Genomic DNA, 20881 nt, shown 5'->3' with positions numbered 1-20881 from the left:
GTCCAGGGCTTTTCAGTTCACCATGGGAAAAGTCAATAGGAATCCGTTCCCATGTGCATTTCTTCACATATTCCATAATTAATCAAATGTTCATGAAGCTATCATAAAACAAAAGGTTGGTGTTTCGCAATAGTTCAACTTCCCTTTAAGTACTAAAATAAGCATCATGTTTGCAAAAGCATTTACCAAATCATTTAGTAAACACCGTTTTTCCCATATATCTAGTATTGTTCATACATGGCCTCTGTTTAAAATTTTGCTCAATAGAATTTGATTCTTCTCACTTCTGCTTTATAAAATGAGCAACATGTCTTCTACCATTGCTTGGGAGAAGTCTTGCTAGTGGCTGTATGAAATCCTACATAGACATACCTGAATTTGGAAAATGGACTGAGCGTGTGAATGCTATTTAGAATGTTGGACTGGGAGCTGGGAGAACAGGGTTCATTATCACCATGGAGCCCTGAAGCTCAATGGGTGTCCTTGGGGCCAGTCTCTGTCTCTTAGCACAATATACTGTACCCTAGAGGACAAATGGGGAGAGGCAAGAAAACCATGCATCCACCTTCAGCTCATTGGAGAAAGGTGGGATATGCATGTACTATGTCATTAGGTTCTCAAGGAAAGCTACTTTCCACAGACCCTCCTTGGTGTATCAGAATCCAACACTGTTCCTTTATGCCATCTGATGATAGCAACACTTGAACATCTGAGTAATCTAATCCTCTGTTTTCTTCTCTTTTTAACCACGGGTGTAAAACAGCATTAGTCTCTTTATCATCCCCTCTGCACATGTGCGGCAACTCTCTCCAGTGGTATTTCCCCCCCCCCCAACAGTTAGTTTTGTAAAGTGAGCAGAATGAAAAGACAAACAAAACTAAGTAGCCTATAAAGACAATGCATTGTTCTCTGGAAGAACGTTTTTGACATGTAGCTGTGATGATCTGCACAACTCAGACAAGTTTGTCCACTTACAAACATTGTGGTCATCTCAAACATAATGTCAGCTGGGATAGCCCTTAATACACTTGCCATTAACCCTCTCACTGTTGGAAAAGGTTTTATACTTTTAAATAAAACTGAACTGCATCCTACACGTTCCTCCTCCTCTCTTTTTTTTTCTTTTCAGACTCGAATAGCACTGAGTAATTCCTTTTAAAACAATTGGCTTCACATTACTCTTTAAGAACAACCGCCTTTTGACTGAGTTAGTCTAGAGCCATTCAACAGAATGCGGGTACAGAATGAAGTGGTAACGTCACGGTAAAGCTGCCTTATACTGAGTCAGACCATTGGACATCAAGCTCCGTGCTGCCCACACTGATTGGCAGTGATTTTCCAGTCTTCTGTGGTCTGTCAGAGATTGAATCTGGGACCTTCTGCATGCAATGCAAATGTTCTACCCTGCAGCTCCAGGTTGCCAGTAAAGATTTGCTTACCATATTTTAGCTCACTCTTGAGACAATGATTTTCTCTCAAAGTGGCTCACATCAATAGAGAGGGGGGTGGGGAGGTTGCCATTGGGCTTACAAAAAACTTTCAACTCTACAATTCTCTGATTCTATGAATGAAAAAGTTGAGGGGGGGGAATGGCAGAGGACAGAGATAGGAATATAATAAGTGCCTGCTGGATCAGGTCAATGGCCCATCTTAGAATCATAGAATCATAGAGTTGGAAGAGACCACAAGGGCCATCCAGTCCAACCCCCTGCCAAGCAGGAAACACCATCAAAGCATTCCTGACAGATGGCTGTCAAGCCTCCGCTTAAAGACCTCCAAAGAAGGAGACTCCACCACACTCCTTGGCAGCAAATTCCACTGTCGAACAGCTCCTACTGTCAGGAAGTTCTTCCTAATGTTTAGGTGGAATCTTCTTTCTTGTAGTTTGAATCCATTGCCCCGTGTCCGCTTCTCTGGAGCAGCAGAAAACAACCTTTCTCCCTCCTCTATATGACATCCTTTTATATATTTGAACATGGCTATCATATCACCCCTTAACCTTCTCTTCTCCAGGCTAAACATACCCAGTTCCCTAAGCCGTTCCTCATAAGGCATCGTTTCCAGGCCTTTGACCATTTTGGTTGCCCTCCTCTGGACACGTTCCAGCTTGTCAGTATCCTTCTTGAACTGTGGTGCCCAGAACTGGACACAGTATTCCAGGTGAGGTCTGATCTAATCCAGCATCATCTAATCCAGCATCCTTATGTGACAGGTTCTCTCAAAACCTATCAGTCCCAGTGTTCCAAATGCATGACAGAAAAAAAAGGCCAGCTGGGAGGAGGGGCAAAGTACCATAACAATCAGGGTCATTGATCTCAGGGACAGTGGGAGCCAGTAGTGCTGCTAGTAGGATTTACAGCCTACAGTCATCAAAAACTGCATGCATTTTGCTAGAGAGCAAAGAATGCTTATACTGTACTATCTAGCTATTTTGCGGATTGTGACCCTGAAAGAGAAACTGGCTTTGGGGAAACAATTTATGAATTTGCAATGAGAAACACCATAAAAACACAAAGCTTTTTAAAGTGAACTGGTCTATTTATAAAATGTTTGAAGTCATGTTGATCCATTAGAACCAACAACACAACAACAATCAAAAGATTTTATATATAAAGATTGTTATTGTTTTCTTTATGGTCATGGGGGATGAATTTAAAAAAAAAAATTGTGAGAGCAGCTTGCTTATATGAAACGTAACAAACAAGAACCAATAATTTTGAGTTTTTAAAATAGCCCCATTTTTTTAATTATCTTGTCAAAATACTGACAGGATAAAACCTTTATTAGAACCAGCTGAAAAGTTACAAAACAGTTAGCTAGGTTTATGGGGTTGTTCTTCAGGCTGGGTGATATGTTAAACAAAAATAGCAAAAGGGAGAAGGATGTTGGCCACAATCTCTTTTCAGACATGCAGAAAATGTAATTTCAGAATTTAAATGGATACCTTTTTTCCATGACTCATGGGATTCTATGTATGGGATGCGACTGCAGTGTCTATAAGGGAAGGAGGCCATATTGAAACTTTGTATTGGGCCTTTAAAAAGGGATGCATAAACCCTTATGACAGAGGCCATAGTGTTTTGCCAATGATGGGGAAGGTTTTATGACTCCCAATTGCTCAAGAACAGAAACAGCACAATGAGCTCTGTCCTCCTTAAATTATACTGCTGAAGTGAAGAAAGTTTTGGGATAACCAGGAGTGGATTTTTCTGTGGAAGGACAACAAACTCCATTCAGTACTGGTATTGATGGGCTTAGAATTCTTTAATCCTAAATAGATGTCTTTTGAATCAGTCTGTGGCCAGCGGACCAGGGGTTTTAGTTAAACAGAAAGTAGATCCTGCAAGCCTGACATCTGCCCGCTCCTGGATTACCGGTAGATGCTCCCGTTCAACCTGGTGCCCTCCAGGTGTTTAGGTCTCAAATTCCCATCATCATTGACCTAGGTGGCTGGGGCTAAAGGCAATTGCGCTCTAAAACCTCTGGAGGGCACTAGGTTGGGGAAGGTGGCCCCACTGCTAGTCTGGATCAACTGTAAACTGGGGAGGGGCAGAGAATTATAGCAAAGAACTGCAAACATTTGCTTTATTAGCCAAACTTTAGAAGCTGCTTTCCTTCCTTGTTCTAACACAAACTCTAGAAGTGCATTGTTTGTACACCACTGCAAACACTGCACTTGACAGCATTTGTCTGGAGAAGGAATAACCAATGTCACAATTATTTCCTTATCCTTTTCTGCATGGCCACCATTTGCCTTTATGAGCTCTCACTTTCATTTTAAGAAGGAAAAGGGGGGGGGCGAAAGTAACCTTTAAGAAAAATGGGATAAAGAGTAATGTGAATTGTTTTCCATCTTCCTATGACAGCAGTGGTTTATTTATAGCTGAAGACCAGAGGACGGTCCTCACGTGGCTATTGAAAATGAAAACAGTATGTGGGGTTTTGTTTTGTTTTGCTTTTGTGCTTTTGCAGTTAAAAAAAATATCTCTCTCCGCATTCCCTAAACCCTTGTTATTGTAACCAGAGCCACATTTCACATTGCTACAATTGAGGGTTATGTAAATTCCAAGGATTTTAAAGGATAGGGCCTGCACACTCTGTGTTTGGCCACAGAGAAGTTGACACAAACGGTTACGGACAACTTTTTTTGAGACGGAGGAAGGTGCTTGAATAAACTAAAAACAGATGAGAGGCACAGCGCAAAATTCAGCCTGAACTGGAACCAAATGCCTTTGGGAGGGTCAGGTAATAATGTTTTCTCATTGCTTTCATTTCTACAGAAGTAGTTCAGGGTGGACAAAACAAACAAAAAACCGAAACACCTTCCAAGCCTTTTCCTGGATGTCCAAAAGCTTTATACTTATTTAGGAGTTTAAAGGGACAACTTATTGACTTTGTGTCCTTGTATAGCTCATTGGTTTCAGAGGGCTGTGTTATTGCACTCACGCCTCCTGAGCTTCCCAGAGGCCTTGGCAGTGGCGTAGGAAGCCGCTTGGGCACCCGGAGCGGCAAACGTGACATGCACCCAGGGGCAGGGCGTCGCTACCTAGCGACGCCACACATGCGCTGTACATAGCGGGTTGCCGGCGGCGGTGCTCCAGCACCGTACGGACAGTGCCAGGATCCTCTGCTCACGGCTGCAGCCACGAACGGAGGATCCTCTACATGTGGCTGCAGCCGCAAGCAGAGGATCCCAGAACCGTCCGAATGGCGCTGGAGCGTTGGCACCAGCAAACCGCATGCCTTGTCACCCCTGGAGACATGGCACCGGGAGCACACCACCCCCGCATTGCTATGCCACTGGGCCTCGGGCTGACCACTGTGCAGAAAGAACACCGGACTAAATGAATCCTTGGGCTATTCTTATGTCCTTAACCAGTGGCAACGATCTTTCTCACCAGTAATAATATGGGCTGGAAGACAGCCAGAAGGCTGAGCTGAGTGCCTGTTTCACTGAGTCATACTTTGTACAGGGTTTCTAACATTTATTTTTATAGACCTATCCAAGTATATGGCACTTTATAGTGCAATGCCATACAGTTTAAAGCAGGGGTCAGCAAACTTTTTCAGCAGGGGCCAGATGATGCAAGAGTACCACAAGCCCCAGCGGCTGCTTACCTGTGTCTTGAGAGCAGCAGTGGTTGGCAGTGGTGGCAGCGGCAGCGGCAGCGCACAAAAGGGCTCTGGAGAGGGGCTGCTTAAAATGGCAGCCACTCAAGCGCTGCTGCTGCTGCTGGCACCAACAAAGCCCAGCCCCCTACCTCTTCTAGGCAGGGTGGGGAGAAGCCAGGAGGAGGGAGGGAGGGGAGCCGCCACCACCATGTGAGGGAGAGGGAGGGATCCATGCAGGGATTCCCGGACCGTCCGCATGCCAGATCCAGAAGGCAATAGGGCCTGATCCAGCCCGCGGGCCTTGGTTTGCCTACCCATGGTTTAAAGCATCTCCTGTGTCAGCAGAACTATAGGCTAACAATCCAAAACTGCACTGGTGCACAACTATTTGCAACAATGGGTTGGATCTGGTTCTAGACTATAAAGCTGCAGTCCCCTACCAAAGCAAAGATTGCATCCTGCCCCAAAGAGGTTAACACCTAAATTTCCACAATGGGGTAAATGGGATAGGAAAGGATAAAAGCACAGGAACACAGGTAGCTGCCTTAAACTGAGTCTAATGCCATATTATGTGCTCTGATTGGCTGTGACTCACCAGCGTTTCAGACAGGAATCTTTCTTGGCCCGACCTGGAAATGGTAGGGATTGATCATAGGATGTTTTGCATGTGCTCTATTACTGTCTACACAATGTCGGCCAATAGAGCTTTCTGAGTAATGGGGGGTCTTCAGATTGGCATCAGAGACTCTGCTTGCAGACTGGCCATCAAGACCCATCCAGCTAGAAGACACAAAAGACAGGGCCCTATCAGTGATGGCCCATAAGTGTACAACTCCTGACAAAATGCAGTATGCATGGCCTCTTCATTATTATGTTTGACAAATTGACTCTAAAAGCGTTTTTTTCCCAGCTGTTTTTACTAGAGTAACTGGTGGGTTTTTTGTTTTTGTTTTTAAAGAAACTGCTCCTCTTTTTTAGCTTTGTAACTAGTTTGCATTTCTGTATCTTGAAAAATTGTTTGGGGTTTAAATTATTCAATGTAAACTGCTGTGCATCACTAGAAGAGAGCACAAAGATGGACACAGATTTGCATAAGGTCTCCATATGCTAATCTACCGGTATATGTAAAGAAACATTTAGGGACACTGGGAGTAGCCATGTTTGTTCCATGCAACTCCCCCCATAAGCAAGTTCTGCCACTCACAGGAGGCTTTCACTTAACACGTGTGGTGGCAAAGAGTCCCATGTTCTACCTGCTCCAGGTGGTCAAATGCCTTAGTTTGAAAAATGTTAAAGAAAACATTCTTAGAGGAATGAGAGCAACATGCAACTGGCTGACTGCCTCTTAAGTACTGGTTAGAAATGTGTCTCTGCATCAAATTGGAAGATTTTCCATTTAAAATCTATCCATGAACAGGACAGGATGGATTCAGTCCCATCCCCATGTATCACTAAAAGGGAATGGACTTTAATGAGCTTGTCCATCTCTAGGTTCTTTATCTCTAAACTGGACACGGACTGCGTAGACCTTCAAAAAGAGGATTGTCCCATTATGTAGAGCACATGGGACCATATTTTATTCATTTGGGCTTGATGTCTAAACCCTGAAGTTTCTTCTGTTCCAAAAAGTTAAGGTAAAGCTTTAAACTTCTCTCTGTGGTGTCACATTTCAGATCCTCTGCATTGGAGCCAGAAAGATTCAGAATGTCTTACCTTAATGGTGGTAAAATATGGAAAGAAGCAAGGAGGGCAGGATTGTATCTTAGGAGGAGAACATTCTCCATTTGCAAGAGAATAGTTATTACTTCCTTGCAACCTAAGAACAAGAGAGAGGGAAGCATCTCTCAACCGCCATTCACCTATCAGCAACTTGTTTTAATTGGCTTCTGTTGCAGGAGCAAAGTCCTCTAACTTTTCTGCATTTAAGGATGATACATGGACACTCCTTAAATGCAGCTTCAATAGTACGGGGGGGGGGCATCAGTGATGCTTCCTGTCTGGAGTGGAGTCAGTGTTGGGACTGGTTGAATTCGAGCAAAGCTTTGATGGTCTACTGTGATTCATCAGCCTTGAATCATCAGACTGAAAGAAGGTACTGTAGCTCTTCCTCCACAGGGAATACCTCCTGCTACTGGAATCTTTGAAAAAGCTGACTTCACACATTACATAATTCATGTTATCAATTGAGAAATGAATGAAATGGTTGCTATCAGTCCTCCTCTCTAACTCTCACCATCGTCAGGCAGTTACCCAGCACAGGAACTGAGCCAGGAAGGGATAAACCTTGCACAGTTTGGTGACCACTTTAAACACAAAGCATGGTTAAAATGGAATGATGTGGCAACCTGTATGTCACGAATGCAGGCCATGTCCAATTTCCTATATGTGGAGAGAGTACAATGTAAAGCATTGCAGGAGTAGGTAAGAGTGGAGCCATGTTTCTCCACACAGCTGTTTTTCTCCCTGGGTGAGAAGTACTTTTTCCGCCGAGGGCACCACCAGAAGAAATGGCTGTTTGAGAAGCAAGATTTTGTTTTTTGTGTTTTTTTTGCAGAGAGGGAAAGTTCCTAGCAAATCCATACATGTTGTTCTTTCAATTTCTTCTCTCACTTCACATGAAATCCAGCAACGACCTAATTTACACACAGGTCAGCCACCATCATGTGAGAAAGAAGACGAAGAAGAAGAAGAAGAAGAAAAGAGGAGGAATGAAGGAGGAGGAGGAGGAGAGGAGGAGTTTTGGATTTGATATCCCCGCTTTATCACTACCCAAGGATGCCTCAGAGCGGCTAACAATCTCCTTTCCCTTCCTCCCTCACAACAAACACTCTGTGAGTGAGTGGAGCTGAAGACTTCAGGAAGTGTGACTACCCAATGTCACCCAGCAGCTGCATGGTGAGGAACGGGAAGCGAACTCGGTTCACCAGATTAGCGATCCCTGCTCTTAACCACTCACCACACTGGCTCTCAAACCCACTGTGAGTTTGCCTTTACCTTCAGAGACGGCCCAATCATGTTGCTGCCTGAGCAAAGGACATGGTGCTGTTGCTCCCTTTCCACGTACAGAACGCCTGGATTGGGGCTTAATTCTACCCTCGCAACACCAGTGGTGGGACAACACCCTTTACTACATCTGAGGTTAGTAGGCTGGCCCTAGGGCATGCAAGGCAGGACCATGTGGCACGTGCATATCAATCCCGCTGCCCACTCCTTCTCCCCCAGGATTTGCCCACCCAAGCAATGCTCATTTTTGCCTAATACAAGGCTGTCTCATCACTTTCCTCTGCCCAAAGTGAACTGAGCAAACCCTATTTGTCGCAGTTGGGTGTCATTATTATTAATTAAATTGTTAGTCACTTTATCTTGTCCAGGGCAACCCCAACAACTTTCAAACCAAAGCATGCAGAAGGTCCCCACCTCACATAGAATCATAGAATTGATGAGAGTATCCCAAGGGTCATCTATCCAAGCCCCTGCAATGCAGGTTCTCCGAGCTAAAGCAGCCATGACCCGGTGTCTATCCCACCTAAAACCTCTTTGGCTTCAAAACCTCCAATGAAGTGAACCCAAAGAGCTGCTGATAGCCGGTGTGTACAGTCCAGGTTGTTGTGCTACTCATGCTAAGTCTGCTTGGAGTAAAGAGTTGCTTGCAAAAAGTACACAATCCCTTGATCCCCTTTACACACCGAAGAGCTTGGTCAGTGTGTGGTCCGTCCACGAGGCCGCCTATATAAATCTCCCTCATGACGCCTCCTGGTTGCTGGAAACAGCACAGGTTTCTGCCTTCTTGTTTGGTTTCTCTTCCTGCTATGCTGTAAGTTTGCTGAACTCCCTATTATGTCGACCTCGGAATGTTTCCTCATATTGCGTCTGGATCATATTTAGCCCTAGACTGATTCCCTGTGCTGAGCTTGGCTTGTTTGGACTGCTGCACGCAACCGCCAGCCTGGCGAGTCTTTGTGAGAAGCTTATGCCTACTGGGAACCTTGCCCCAAGGGCACCCGTTGGAGCGTGACCATCGTGTTTTTTTTCTTGTTGTTGTGTGTTCAGTCGTGTCCGACTCTTCGTGACCCCAGGACCATAGCACGCCAGCACGCCTATCCTTCCAACTGCCTCTTGCAGTTTGGCCAAACTCATGTTGTAGTACTTCGAGAACACTGTCAACCATCTCATCCTCTGTCGTCCCCTCTTCTCCCCTTCGTTTTTTTTTCTTAGAAGTATGAATTTGGCCCTCAGGCCTCCGCCTGCTGCTCTGTAACTTAAATATTTAAGTCTTGCCTCTTTGTTTATACTTCATATAGACCTTTGCTTGCTGCCCCACTTCTGTTTCTGCAGATTGCCCGTGAAAGGAACGGCAAGTGTGTGTATCTGTTTAATTGATTACATGTGTTGGGGATGTGCCCTCAGCCCAAGTCTTTAAAAAGAAATTGTATCTGACGATGGGCCTCAAAGAGGCTAATAGCTTCCCTCATTAGGTTTTGTGTAAATTTTACCCTGTCAGGAGCTTGGGGGCTATAAAAGCAGTCATCACGCAACTAAAAGCATTCCCCCCCCCCTTCTTTCCAAGCAAAATGAAAAGGAGGGGAGCGGGGGTTGGAATAGGAGATACAGGCATGATAACTGAGGGGAAAGAGTCTACTATTGAAGGAAAAGGAAATCCACAAAAGGCTGTAAAATAATATAGGAAACAGTGGGGCTCAAAATGTGACCAACACCTGATTCAAATAGTCTTGGAAAGGCTTCAGTGACTAAGGAATATGTCGTCTGCCTTTGAGTCATCTTGGGACACAGTGAAGGAAAAAGAACTTGAACAAAAACAAATGTCAGCTTCAAAGTCTATGAACAGAAATGCTGGCTTAGAGGCAGGGTTATTGCTTTAAGGTTTCCAAATTTGGAAAGTAAGGAAGTAAAGCAAAGATTCCTTCTTTGATCCCACTATGTAACAGACCCCCAGATACTGATTCAGTGTTTACACCCCATTCCCTCCTCCTTTGCAACCCTGTCATGCCCTCTCTTTGATCATTCCTGTCATCTGGGGGAAAGTCCCTTTAGGTCTTTCTTTTTATCCCTAAAAAGCTTCAGAGGGGTTGGGAGGGGCAGACTACTGGGCCTCTAAGTGCTTTTATGGAAACCCCACTTTCCAACACAGAATTGGAATTTCACTGAGTGCCTTGTCTCTTTAACTACTAAGTTGAACAGGACAATAGGAACCTCCAGCATTAAGGCCTTATTCTTGTGAGACTTTTCAATGTGGCAAAACTACTCTGGTGAGAGGCAGCTTTAGGGTAGTGCAACTGGTTTAGCCACACTGGGTGCTGGCACCACAGAGTGCATCACAATAACGATGTAGAACAGAGCATGGGAGGCAGAGGGTACCAATTTTAGCATCACACAGGGTGCCGCTGATATATGAGAGCCCAAATCCTCCACTGCTGTGGTCCATTTTCCCATGCCAGTTTTGCACAGTGAATATTTTGTTAGTATGCATGCTCAAGTGAGGAGAGATGGCATTTATCAACATGGGGCAAAAAGTTAGTTTTCAACAGTTTGCTGTGATTTATGAGCACTAGACTTCACTATGTGAGGGTGTGTGTGCCAATTGTTTCTTTATCAGCTGCTGAAGAAGCGTTTGGATTTGATATCCCGCTTTATCACTACCCGAAGGAGTCTCAAATCGGCTAACAATCTCCTTTCCCTTCCTGCCCCACAACAAACACTCTGTGCGGTGAGTGGGGCTGAGAGACTTCAAAGAAGTGTGACTGGCCCAAGGTCACCCAGCAGCTGCATGTGGAGGAGCAGAGACGCGAACCCGGTTCCCCAGATTATGAGTCTACCGCTCTTAACCACTACACCATACTGGCTCTCTGCTGAGGTGGTGTATCACTAGGCATGTTATGATTCTGTAGGGAATGAGTGGATGGAAAGTAATCTTAATAAGTGCCACAATGGGGTTAGAAAGTCATATAGTCATGTATTTTTTGCCTGTATTTATAAATAGTCACTCTCAATATATCACCATGGATACAGAACTTTTAATATCCAGAGGAAGGATTTGACATGGTTATAACTCCATTTCATGATATGGAAATAAATTTATCAGAACAAGTCAATCTAGAAGAATTACAGGGACCTATTGATTTGTGGTGACCAGTGTTTTTTTCCTTTAAAAATAGGTGCCAGTACTCACCATGAAGTTGTTACAGTAAGTCCCACACATTTTACAACAACAAAAGAGGTGTCTGCACTATGTACCCTTGAATACCCCCTGGAAAAAACACTGGTGGTGTCACATTCCTCTATGTCAGGTATTACCTTTTGGGGCCATAGGGCACATTTCAAATTTGGGGAAAAGTCTAGGGGTGCCAGTCACAATAAGGCTGTCATGGGGCAAACTACAAAATGGCTGTCATGGAGATCGTGGCATAAAACAAAATACTGTATAGAGAAACAACTTTATGCTTGCCATAGGAAGTCAGCTATGTCCTGATTGTGGAGATCACACAACACTGATCTTACACATACACATCTTAATGACAACACATCATAGTAAATACCAAAGGAGTATCACACAAACATACCTTACATATTTGCCTTGTACCACAAGGCTGCAGATATGAGTAGTTTTAAGAATGTAATTTGCCTTCCATCCAGGGCCTGGCCAATGGGCATGTGCAGCCTTCTATGCTGCCTGTTGGTAGAACTCGCATTGTAAGAGCTTGTGTACTGTGTATTAGTGCGTGCACACTTAAATGGCTGGCTGAGGGGCACCTAGATGATCTGTTAAGAAATTTTGTAAGTGAATCACTGCCCTGTCTCACCCTTTCTCTGTTTCATTCTTCATTGTCTGTTAGTACCACTATGCTACATCTGGCAAGGAAGCCAGTTATTGATGTATGCTGACTCACACTGAGGCATCGTCAAGCTATCTTGGGCAGTTCATAATGCCATGCAGTGCTGGCTTATAGTACTGTCATGATACCACACTGGTAAAGCAGCCATTATGTGTTTTCCCAACTTGGAAAACTAAGCTTCAGGACACTGTAAAAAAGAAACAGACCTTAAATTCTGAGACAGAGGAAATTCTGCTTCTGTAAACCTACAGTAAGTTCCATGTATGTTGGGGCAGGAACCCTATAGGTGGTTAGAGTTTTATGAACCCCTATTTCTTGTGCCATTTTTCAGAACTGGAGATGACAGGGTGACAATTCAGCTGGTGGACTGCAAGGAAATTAACAGTACGTGCATAGTATATTTATGAAATTTCCTGTCACAATATTTTTGGAATTTGCTGCCACAAGACTTGGTGATAGCTACTAATTTGGAGGCCTTTATAAGGAAATTAGACAAACAAATGGAAAACAAGGTTATCACCTATGATGGCTGTACCTTATTTCTGGGTTCAGAGGCACTATGTCTGTGAGTACCAGTAGCTGGAGAACAAAAGCAGGCGAGGGCTATTGCCCTCATATCCTGCTTTTGGGCTTCCCAGAGATATTTGGCTAACCACTGTGGAAAACAGATTCTGGACTAAATAGGCCTTTGGTCTGACCCAGCAAGACTCTTCCTATGTTTTTAAGAACATGGAGGAAGAGAAGGAAGAGAAGAAGAAGAAGAAGAAAGAAGAAGAAGAAGAAGGCACAATAATATTTGAAGCATGCAATTCATTTAGCATTCCAAAGTTAAAGAAACTGAAAACCAGATGTAACCCAGCATCAGTCAGCGGTGTCACAATGGAGGTAAGTAGTATGCTATAATTAATTGGGTATTCACTGTGGACCTGGAAGGGCTAATTTCAAAGGTCTGCACAGCCATAAATGTCTCTGCATGACATTAGGCCAGTCATCTCTCTCACCCAAACATACCAAACAAAGTTGTTGTGAGGATGAAAAGAAGATAACTTCACATACTTTGTCTATTTTCGTTTCTACCCTGCCTTTTGTAGAACAGATCACAGGGAAGATTACAATACAAATCAATCAAATACAGCTTTCCATAAATACTACTTTAGTCCACAACAACAAAATCTAAAATTAACACAATATAAACAGCAAGCAAAATCCTAACTCCACAGCATTCCAATGCCCAGTACTGTATGGCTCACCTTATTACGCCCCCCTCCAAAAGTATGAATGAATTAAAATGTTTTCAACTAATGTCAAAAGGTCACCAATGAGGGGGATGATCAAACTGCCCATCAAACTGGGAAATGTATCTTCATCATAGGCAGGACCAGCAACAGAATGGGCTCGTTCAAGTATCTGTGTCCGAGCTGTTTAAGGCTTGATATACTAATGTTGAAATCTTAAAATTGGGCCCAGTTGCATATAGGCAGCCTGTGCAGGAGTCATATTATTTCCCTGTACAGCAATCTGACTGCCACAGTCTGCACTGGATGCAGCTTCTGGACAGTCTTCAGGGTTACCCTACATAGATTGCATGCAATAGGCCACACCTGAGGTTACCAGGGTATGAATAAGAACGGCCAAGCTATATCAGTCAAGGTGCAGAAGCAGCCGGCTAACTTGCTGCAGCTGGGAAAGGCATTCCAAACCATTGAAGCTTTTTCTGGACTTCTGGTGCCCATTTCAAATCCAAGAGTAACCTCCCCTCTCAAGCTGAATACCAGTTGATGGAAACAGCAAGATGGGAGCGAGCTCTTGGGCACGGGTCCCGTTAGTGGGTTCCCCCATTGCATCTGGTTGGCCACAGTGTGAGCAGGATGCTCGACTAGATGGGTTGTTGTCCTGATCCAGCAGGCTCTTATGGTTCTTGCGTTCACACAAAGTATTTCATTTGATAGAGAGGCTTCATGGCTTTTTTATTTACTGGGATTGGGGGCATTTGTTCTAGCCCAGATGGGTCATTCCTAATACTTCTGACCCAGGTTGGGAACTCGCATTTATATAAGGTTGGGAACCACAGTTCCAACTCAACTTCTCGTTCCTTGTGCCAGGAAATGGCATCCTCCGATTTCTCAACAATCCGTAAACTGCCCCTGAAATGACTTTACATTCTTCTGTAACTCCCTGGGAGCCTCTGGGAGTTATCCAGCAATCCTGGTCAGCAGAGCAGCAGAGTCATGACACATCTGGAAGATGTCTGTGTGGCTGTGCAAATCTAGTGGTATCTCACTGTCTTAAACAATAAAAAGTAGAGTAAAGCGAAATCTATTACAAATGCAATTATTGTCCCCTGGTATTGATCAGCTGAGATGGGGGGGATATTGACCCCTAATTCCAATGAGGTATATCTATTCATGATTTAGAGACGATTAAGTCAAAAGGTCCTGTGGGTTGTGACACCAGTAAGCATAAGCCATACAAATGTCTTCAGTGATTTAACTGGCTTTTATTTACTTATTATTATCTTCACACTCTACTTTTCCTTCAAGCTGACTCAAGGTGGTGGACATGGTTCTTCCCCTTCCCCTTTTATCCTTACAGGTAAAAAGGTAAGGACCCATGGACGGTTAAGTCCAGTCAAAGGCAACTATGGCATGCGGTGCTCATCTCGCTTTCAGGCCAAGGGAGCTGGCATTTGTCCATAGACAGCTTTCCGGTCATTGGCCAGCATGACTAAACAGCTTCTGGCTCAACGGAACACCATGATGGAAACCAGAGTGCACAGAAATGGCATTACCTTCCTGCCGCAGCGGGTACCTATTTATCTACTTGCACTGGTGTGCTTTCGAACTGCTAGGTTGAAGGAGCTGGGACAGAGCAACAGGAGGAGCTCACCCCATTGCAGGCATTCAAACCTCTAACCTTCTGATTGGGAAGCCCAAGAGGCTCAGTTGTTTAGAACACAGTGCCACCTGCAGACCATTATCCTTTACCTTTATCTTATCCTTACAAGAACCCCATGAGCTACAGTATCTGACCCAAGGTCACCCAGTGAACTTGCTTGAGTGGGGATTTGAACTCTGGCTCCCATGTTCTAGCCCAGGCATAGGCAACCTTCGGCTCTCCAGATGTTTTGGCCTACAACTCCCATGATCCCTAGCTAACAGGACCAGTGGTCAGGGATGATGGAATTGTAGTCCAAAACATCTGGAGAGCCGAAGGTTGCCTATGCCTGTTCTAGCCCAACACTTCATCACACTGGCTCATAAGTGAGAAACAAGGGTGCTATTTTAAAACTCCAAGATTGACAGACTGTCCCTCTAAAACAAACCAATGCCACACTGTCAGCAAATAATACAACCCAACTTTTCTCTCTCCATTTAAGATCAATGTCAGCAGAAAATAAGCACTGGTTGGCTACTTCTTGGAGGATTTTCGATCCAGGAGGGGATCATGAGATTATAACCAAAGTACACACCCATTCTGGGCAGGTAAATATCAGACTCACATCTCTTTTTCCACCAGGAACATATCCAAATTACTCACGCACTTGTCCATAAATAGATCTTCCACCTCTCATTCCTCCACCCCCTTTTTAACAATGGGGTGGGGAAAAGGGGCAGGTTTAAAACACCAAATTGCAAGATTCCTGATAAAAGAAACTTCTACCATGCAATTGACACAGTTAGCACTACCACCCGCACACATAACAACTAAAACCTGGGGACAACAGTAACAATGGCACTTGCCTCGTGATTACAGCTATCACATTGTCATAGGTGTGTTACCAGCCCAGCTTGCAGTTCCCCACTGTGCCTGCATACACCCCATACATTTAAAGTAGATGGTTTCCTCCAAAGAACCCTGGGAACTGTAGTTTGCTCCCACAGAGCTACAATGCCTAGCACCTTTAAAAAGCAACACACACCCCAACCTAACAAACCAGGGTCGGAGTGACTGTGTATGTACTGTGTATATACTGTGTACTGAAAGCTTCTAGCAGTAGGAGCACAGCCACTTTGCCAACTGTGGGCCATTTTTCATTTTATAATGAACAAACTGAAGTCAGTGAAGTTAGCAAGAGCCAAAACAACGTGCCTGTGCATTGTATTTGCTGTCAGCTCCTTCTCCTTTCAATGGGCTCATTTAGAAATTTGGCAAATAGCAGTAGCCAACAGATCTGGCGAAGTTATGAGAGTGCTGAAATTCAATGAAAAAATATTATCTTGCACCTGACATCCTCCATACATTCATTTGAATCCAGCTCCTCCTCTGGACCTGGCTCAGGCCAGAGGTTTCAGGATTCAGCCTTCAAATGCATGCTCACTAACATCATGCTCCCTTGCACATCATACGGAACTGTTTTATTGATTTTAAAAATTCATAAGGAGCTTCCCAGAGAGTCAATTTCATCTCCCAGGGAATTCTGGGATAATAGTAGCTCTGTAAGGGGAATGGAGCCAGTGTGGTGTAGTGGTTAGGAGCGGTTAGACTCGTAGGTCTGGTGAACCCGGTTCGCTTCCCCGCTCCTCCACATGCAGCTGCTGGGTGACCTTGGGCTAGTCACACTTCTCTGAAGTCTCTCAGCCTCACTCACCTCACAGAGTTTTTGTTGTGGGGGAGGAAGGGAAAGGAGAATGTTAGCTGCTTTGAGACTCCTTCGGGTAGTGATAAAGTGGGATATCAAATCCAAACTCTTCCTCTTCTTCCTAAAAACTCTCAGCATCCTTAACAAACAGTTCCCAGGATTCTTTGGAGGAAACCATGACTGTTTAAAGCATAGCGGTCAACTTTTCCCCTTTATTGCGAGGAATCCTATTCAGAATAAGGGAATTTCCCTTCTTTTAAAAAAGGGAAACGTTGACAGCTATGGTGGGATACTGCTTTAAAAGCATGATGTGAATGGGATCTCAGAACAATATGGTGCGAAGCTACTTCCTCCTACACCATGGCTTAGTTGAAATTCTCCTACCGAGCTCCAGTAATGATGCCAAACACCTTGAGGGCACCGAAAAGCAGGGCAAAAATGCAGTAAATAAACATCAGCTAGCATTTCAGCCTTTTATTATGGAAAATATGGCTGGTACCTAACAATATGTTTCTCTTTGAGGTACTAGCCAGCCCTGTTCAATTAGTCTATTATGAAGCAGTGCTTCTAGGAAAAGCTGCTGCCTACTTACTGGAAATAAACCCCACTGAGAAAGAAGCCCTGAATAATAACTGCTGTGTTACTCTTTGCAATCCAGATGCAATTATAGCAGTGCCAGGCAAAACTTTTGGACCAAAGTGCACAAGGGTAATCACACATGCGTGCACACACACACACACACACACACACACACACACACACACACTCCTTTTCAGCAACTTATTTTCCTTCAGCAATGTAAGCTTGCATTGCAAGTCATCTTAGATTAGCCGTTGAACATCTGTCCATTAAAGCATTAGCCAACTTCATCAGCCAGCGAGGACATTACACTACACACATCAATACAGAAGGAGATTCCAAGAGCTATAAATAACTTACATTCGCCTACATGATTAAGTTCTGTAATCAGTTATTTCAGTATAACATCACTCTGTTTCCATTCAATTCTTTTCTCCCTTGTCAACAGCTTATATACACACAGACAATATCTGCAGCCTTGTAGAATTATAAAAGCAGGAACACAGCCTTGAAAACACCTCTTTCAGGGTTGCTAGTGCATGAAGCACTATGACCAGCAGCTCACCCCTGCTCTTCATCCCTGTTCCAGCTCAGTTATCCTTTATGCCCACTCATTAAGTTGTGTTGGCTTTTCTGGAGCAGATGTAATGTCCAAACTGCCTTAGATTTTACACAGGCTTTTCAAATAAATAAATAAATAAGTAGCCCAGCTAAGGGCAATCCAAAGATCATGAAGCATGCCAAAAAAAGAAAAGGAAAAAGCATTGCTTTCAGATGCAGAGAAAAAAGGGAAGGAGGGAGGGGAGCAGGAGATCAGTAGCCCTGCCTGTAAACCAAAAGAAAGGAGATAATAAAACAGAGCTACTTCAGACCTGCTCTTCAGAAGAGTTATTCATAGCCTCCCATGTGAAATGTGCATGTCTTCTTGTTGTTTCTCAGTCATGCTACAGCGAAAAATTAATGGCCAAATCAGTTTTTTCCTTTCCCAAGGAATTAACTACGGTGCCTCCGCTATTGTTTCACTTTTAATCTGATTTGTAACATGAATGACAAGATTAATCCAATTTAAAGGGTTATGACGGAACTAAGTGGCCCCTGCTGCGCGAGGGAGACGTGACAAACAGCAGGATCCTGCTTCCATTCTTAACCATCTTTAATGTCATTTGATTATTTCTGACACTGCAAGTCCTTTTAATCATGTGCTGCTATTGCATCTCTCTTAATTAAACTGTGTTCTGCTGCTTTGCTTGTTGCGAGACAACTAATTTTGGATGACCTGTTTCTTGCCCGTTGCAGCCATCTGCAAGGAGACAGATTCTGTTATTATTGCATTCCTGTTCTGGCTCGTGACCAAGATGGAAACAAGGTTGAACTGAAGTAATTCATCTGTGAAGCCCGAGATGAGTTTCCACCAACCTGGTGCCCTCCAGATGTTGTTGGGACTCCCAACGCCCTTCAGCCCCAGCCAACATGGCCAGCAATCAAGGATGATGAGAGCCATAGTTCAAAACATATGGGTTGGGGAATCAGGTTGAGGAAGGCTGCCCTTGATCTTAAATACTTTATTTTTTATTTGCAAAAGCAGAAAATCACGTTACTTCATTGAGCTGATATTGCCCTTCTGAGTTGAAAATCCTTAGTCCCCTTCTACATTATTGCAAATGATGTGCACACTTAAAAAACAACAACACCAAACAACAAAGCAAACAAACACCCTGACTGTTCTTACTGGCTTGCCTCCCTTCCGAAAGTCCTGCTAAGCACCCAACTCTTGAGACCCAAAAGCAGTTCAGGGTGTCTTCCTCTTGTGTAATTCTCAGTCCTTCCAGAGACCCAGCAACAAAACAAGGGTTGAGAATGACAGTGAGGATTGTGGACCCTTTTCTCCAACAAGCCCTTTAGCACAGCCCTCTCCCTTTTGAGCCTGATACACAAGATAGGACAAAAAGAAACTTTCTAACAGCACTGCTATGCCACCACAGTTTCACTTGGAGGAGGTGTCAGATGAAGGGATTAAAAATAACCACACATAGCTCAGAAATCTGTAGAATTGAATCCAATGGGCTACTAGTTGTGCACTCAGGAATGTGGCTGCACTTGCCAAATCAAATCTTTAGGGATTTTGTAATGGTTCACATGGTGTAGAGAAAGAACAAGCAAAACTGTCATAATCTTTCCTCCCTCTTGCACCCAAGACTGGATGGGGACTCAAGAGAAGCATACAATCCATGCATCTGTGCTTTAGTTTTATACACACACAAATCCCCCCAAACATGCACCCACTTGCTGTCAGCTTGTGTGTGTGTGTGTGTGTGTGTGTGTGTGTGTGTAGCATTTCAGAGAAACTAAGAACCTATGTTCCAAACCTAAATCCTCTGACTGCTCTTTGATTGCTTCAGAAAAGAAAACAGAGCTTACCTTCTCTCTTTTTCCTCCCAGCTGGGGACCAGAAGAGCTGCTGCACCAGACACCCTTAAGATGCAACCCCCTTGTCTCTGTGTCATTCCTCCTTTTCCTGCAGTCCTGTAAGTCCACACACTGAGCACTGCTCGCCCTGCTTTCCTTTCACTGCCTATGCTGTCCTCGGAGTGGAACTGCTGCTGTTTTCACTTTCAGACCAGCCTCCCTCTGAAACAGCCTGTGACGTCAGGTAGCCTCTACAAGATATTTATGGCTTAAATGGGCTAAAGTTTCACTAGGTAAAAGCTTGGATTGCAGCTCCTTGGGAATCTTCGTCTTTCGTGCTTTCTTGTGAAAAGCTTTTTCCAAATGCAATATAGCAATACAGAAAGCTGCCTTGTACAGTCAGTGCCTTGGACCATCTAGCTTAGTATTTCCACACTGACTGGCAGCTGTTCTCCAGAAGTTGTTTCCAGACCAACTGGAGGAACCAGGGATTGAACCTGGAACCTTCTGCATGCAGAGCAGATGCTCTGCCACTAAGCCACGCCCCTTCCCTGGGGGATTGCTGCCTTTGTACAGGGAGTGAGGTAGGGGCAACACAGTAAGCAGGGTGTTTCAGACTGCAACATAAGCCACTTCTTCCAGAGGGCACATGTAAGTGCCCTCCGCTACATGCAACCAATGTTCCTGTTGGGTCTGCTGGTTGTGGCAAAAGAGGGCCTCTTTAGCACACACCACACCCTGTGCTGCTAGAAACACCCCAGAACTGCTCCAAACATCTGATAAGGCTTAAGTAAGAATGAATGGATTGGCCCCTCGTCTTGAACTCATCATGCACAGCCAGACTTGTGCTTCCTCCATGCTTTCTGTTCCTTGGATTAGGATCAGTCTCCTGATAGCACTAATTTGTAACTTAAGCTAATCTATATTTCCAAATAGCCATCACTGCACAAATTATATAGTTTTGAACTGGATGCTTCCTGAGTTTCTGTAACTCAATAAATTGTCTCTGCTTAATAACAGGAAGGTCTCCAGGTTTTTTGCTGCTTTCGGTACCAGGGGGGAAAATCCTATAAAAAGCAAACAGTACTAAACTGTACACTTAAAATATAGTTATAAATGTAAATACTTATTTTTGGCTGGCTGGTTGCAAACCTGTCTTTGGATACAAAGCAGAACTCTGGCATTCGCGAGATGGAATAACAACTATCCCTGGCCTGAAAGTGTGCATATGTGTGTTAATGTGTTGCCAGATTACACATTTGGAATACTCCTACCATGTCTCAAAAGTTTCATGTTTTTAAAAAGAACTTCTGTACTGGAGGAAGGTAAGAAAAATATCAAGTATAATTTGACC

The 20881-nt window shown here is 44.0% G+C and overlaps 1 protein-coding gene across 2 annotated transcripts in view; it reads right to left on the bottom strand.

Moving 5' to 3' along the window:
* DAAM2 (dishevelled associated activator of morphogenesis 2) overlaps positions 1–19714 on the bottom strand; it is a 220701-nt gene extending 200987 nt beyond the window's left edge. For both annotated transcript variants that reach the window (XM_033144585.1, XM_033144587.1), the window contains exon 1: positions 19540–19714. The gene's annotated coding sequence lies outside the window, so the exon portion shown is untranslated. The remainder of the gene's footprint in view (positions 1–19539) is intronic.
* Positions 19715–20881: the final 1167 nt, after the last annotated feature.

The sequence above is a fragment of the Lacerta agilis genome, chromosome 3, assembly GCF_009819535.1.
Source record: "Lacerta agilis isolate rLacAgi1 chromosome 3, rLacAgi1.pri, whole genome shotgun sequence".
NCBI lineage: Eukaryota > Metazoa > Chordata > Lepidosauria > Squamata > Lacertidae > Lacerta > Lacerta agilis.
The sequence above is the reverse complement of the archived record's forward strand: the minus strand, read 5'-3'. Positions and strand labels throughout refer to the sequence as shown.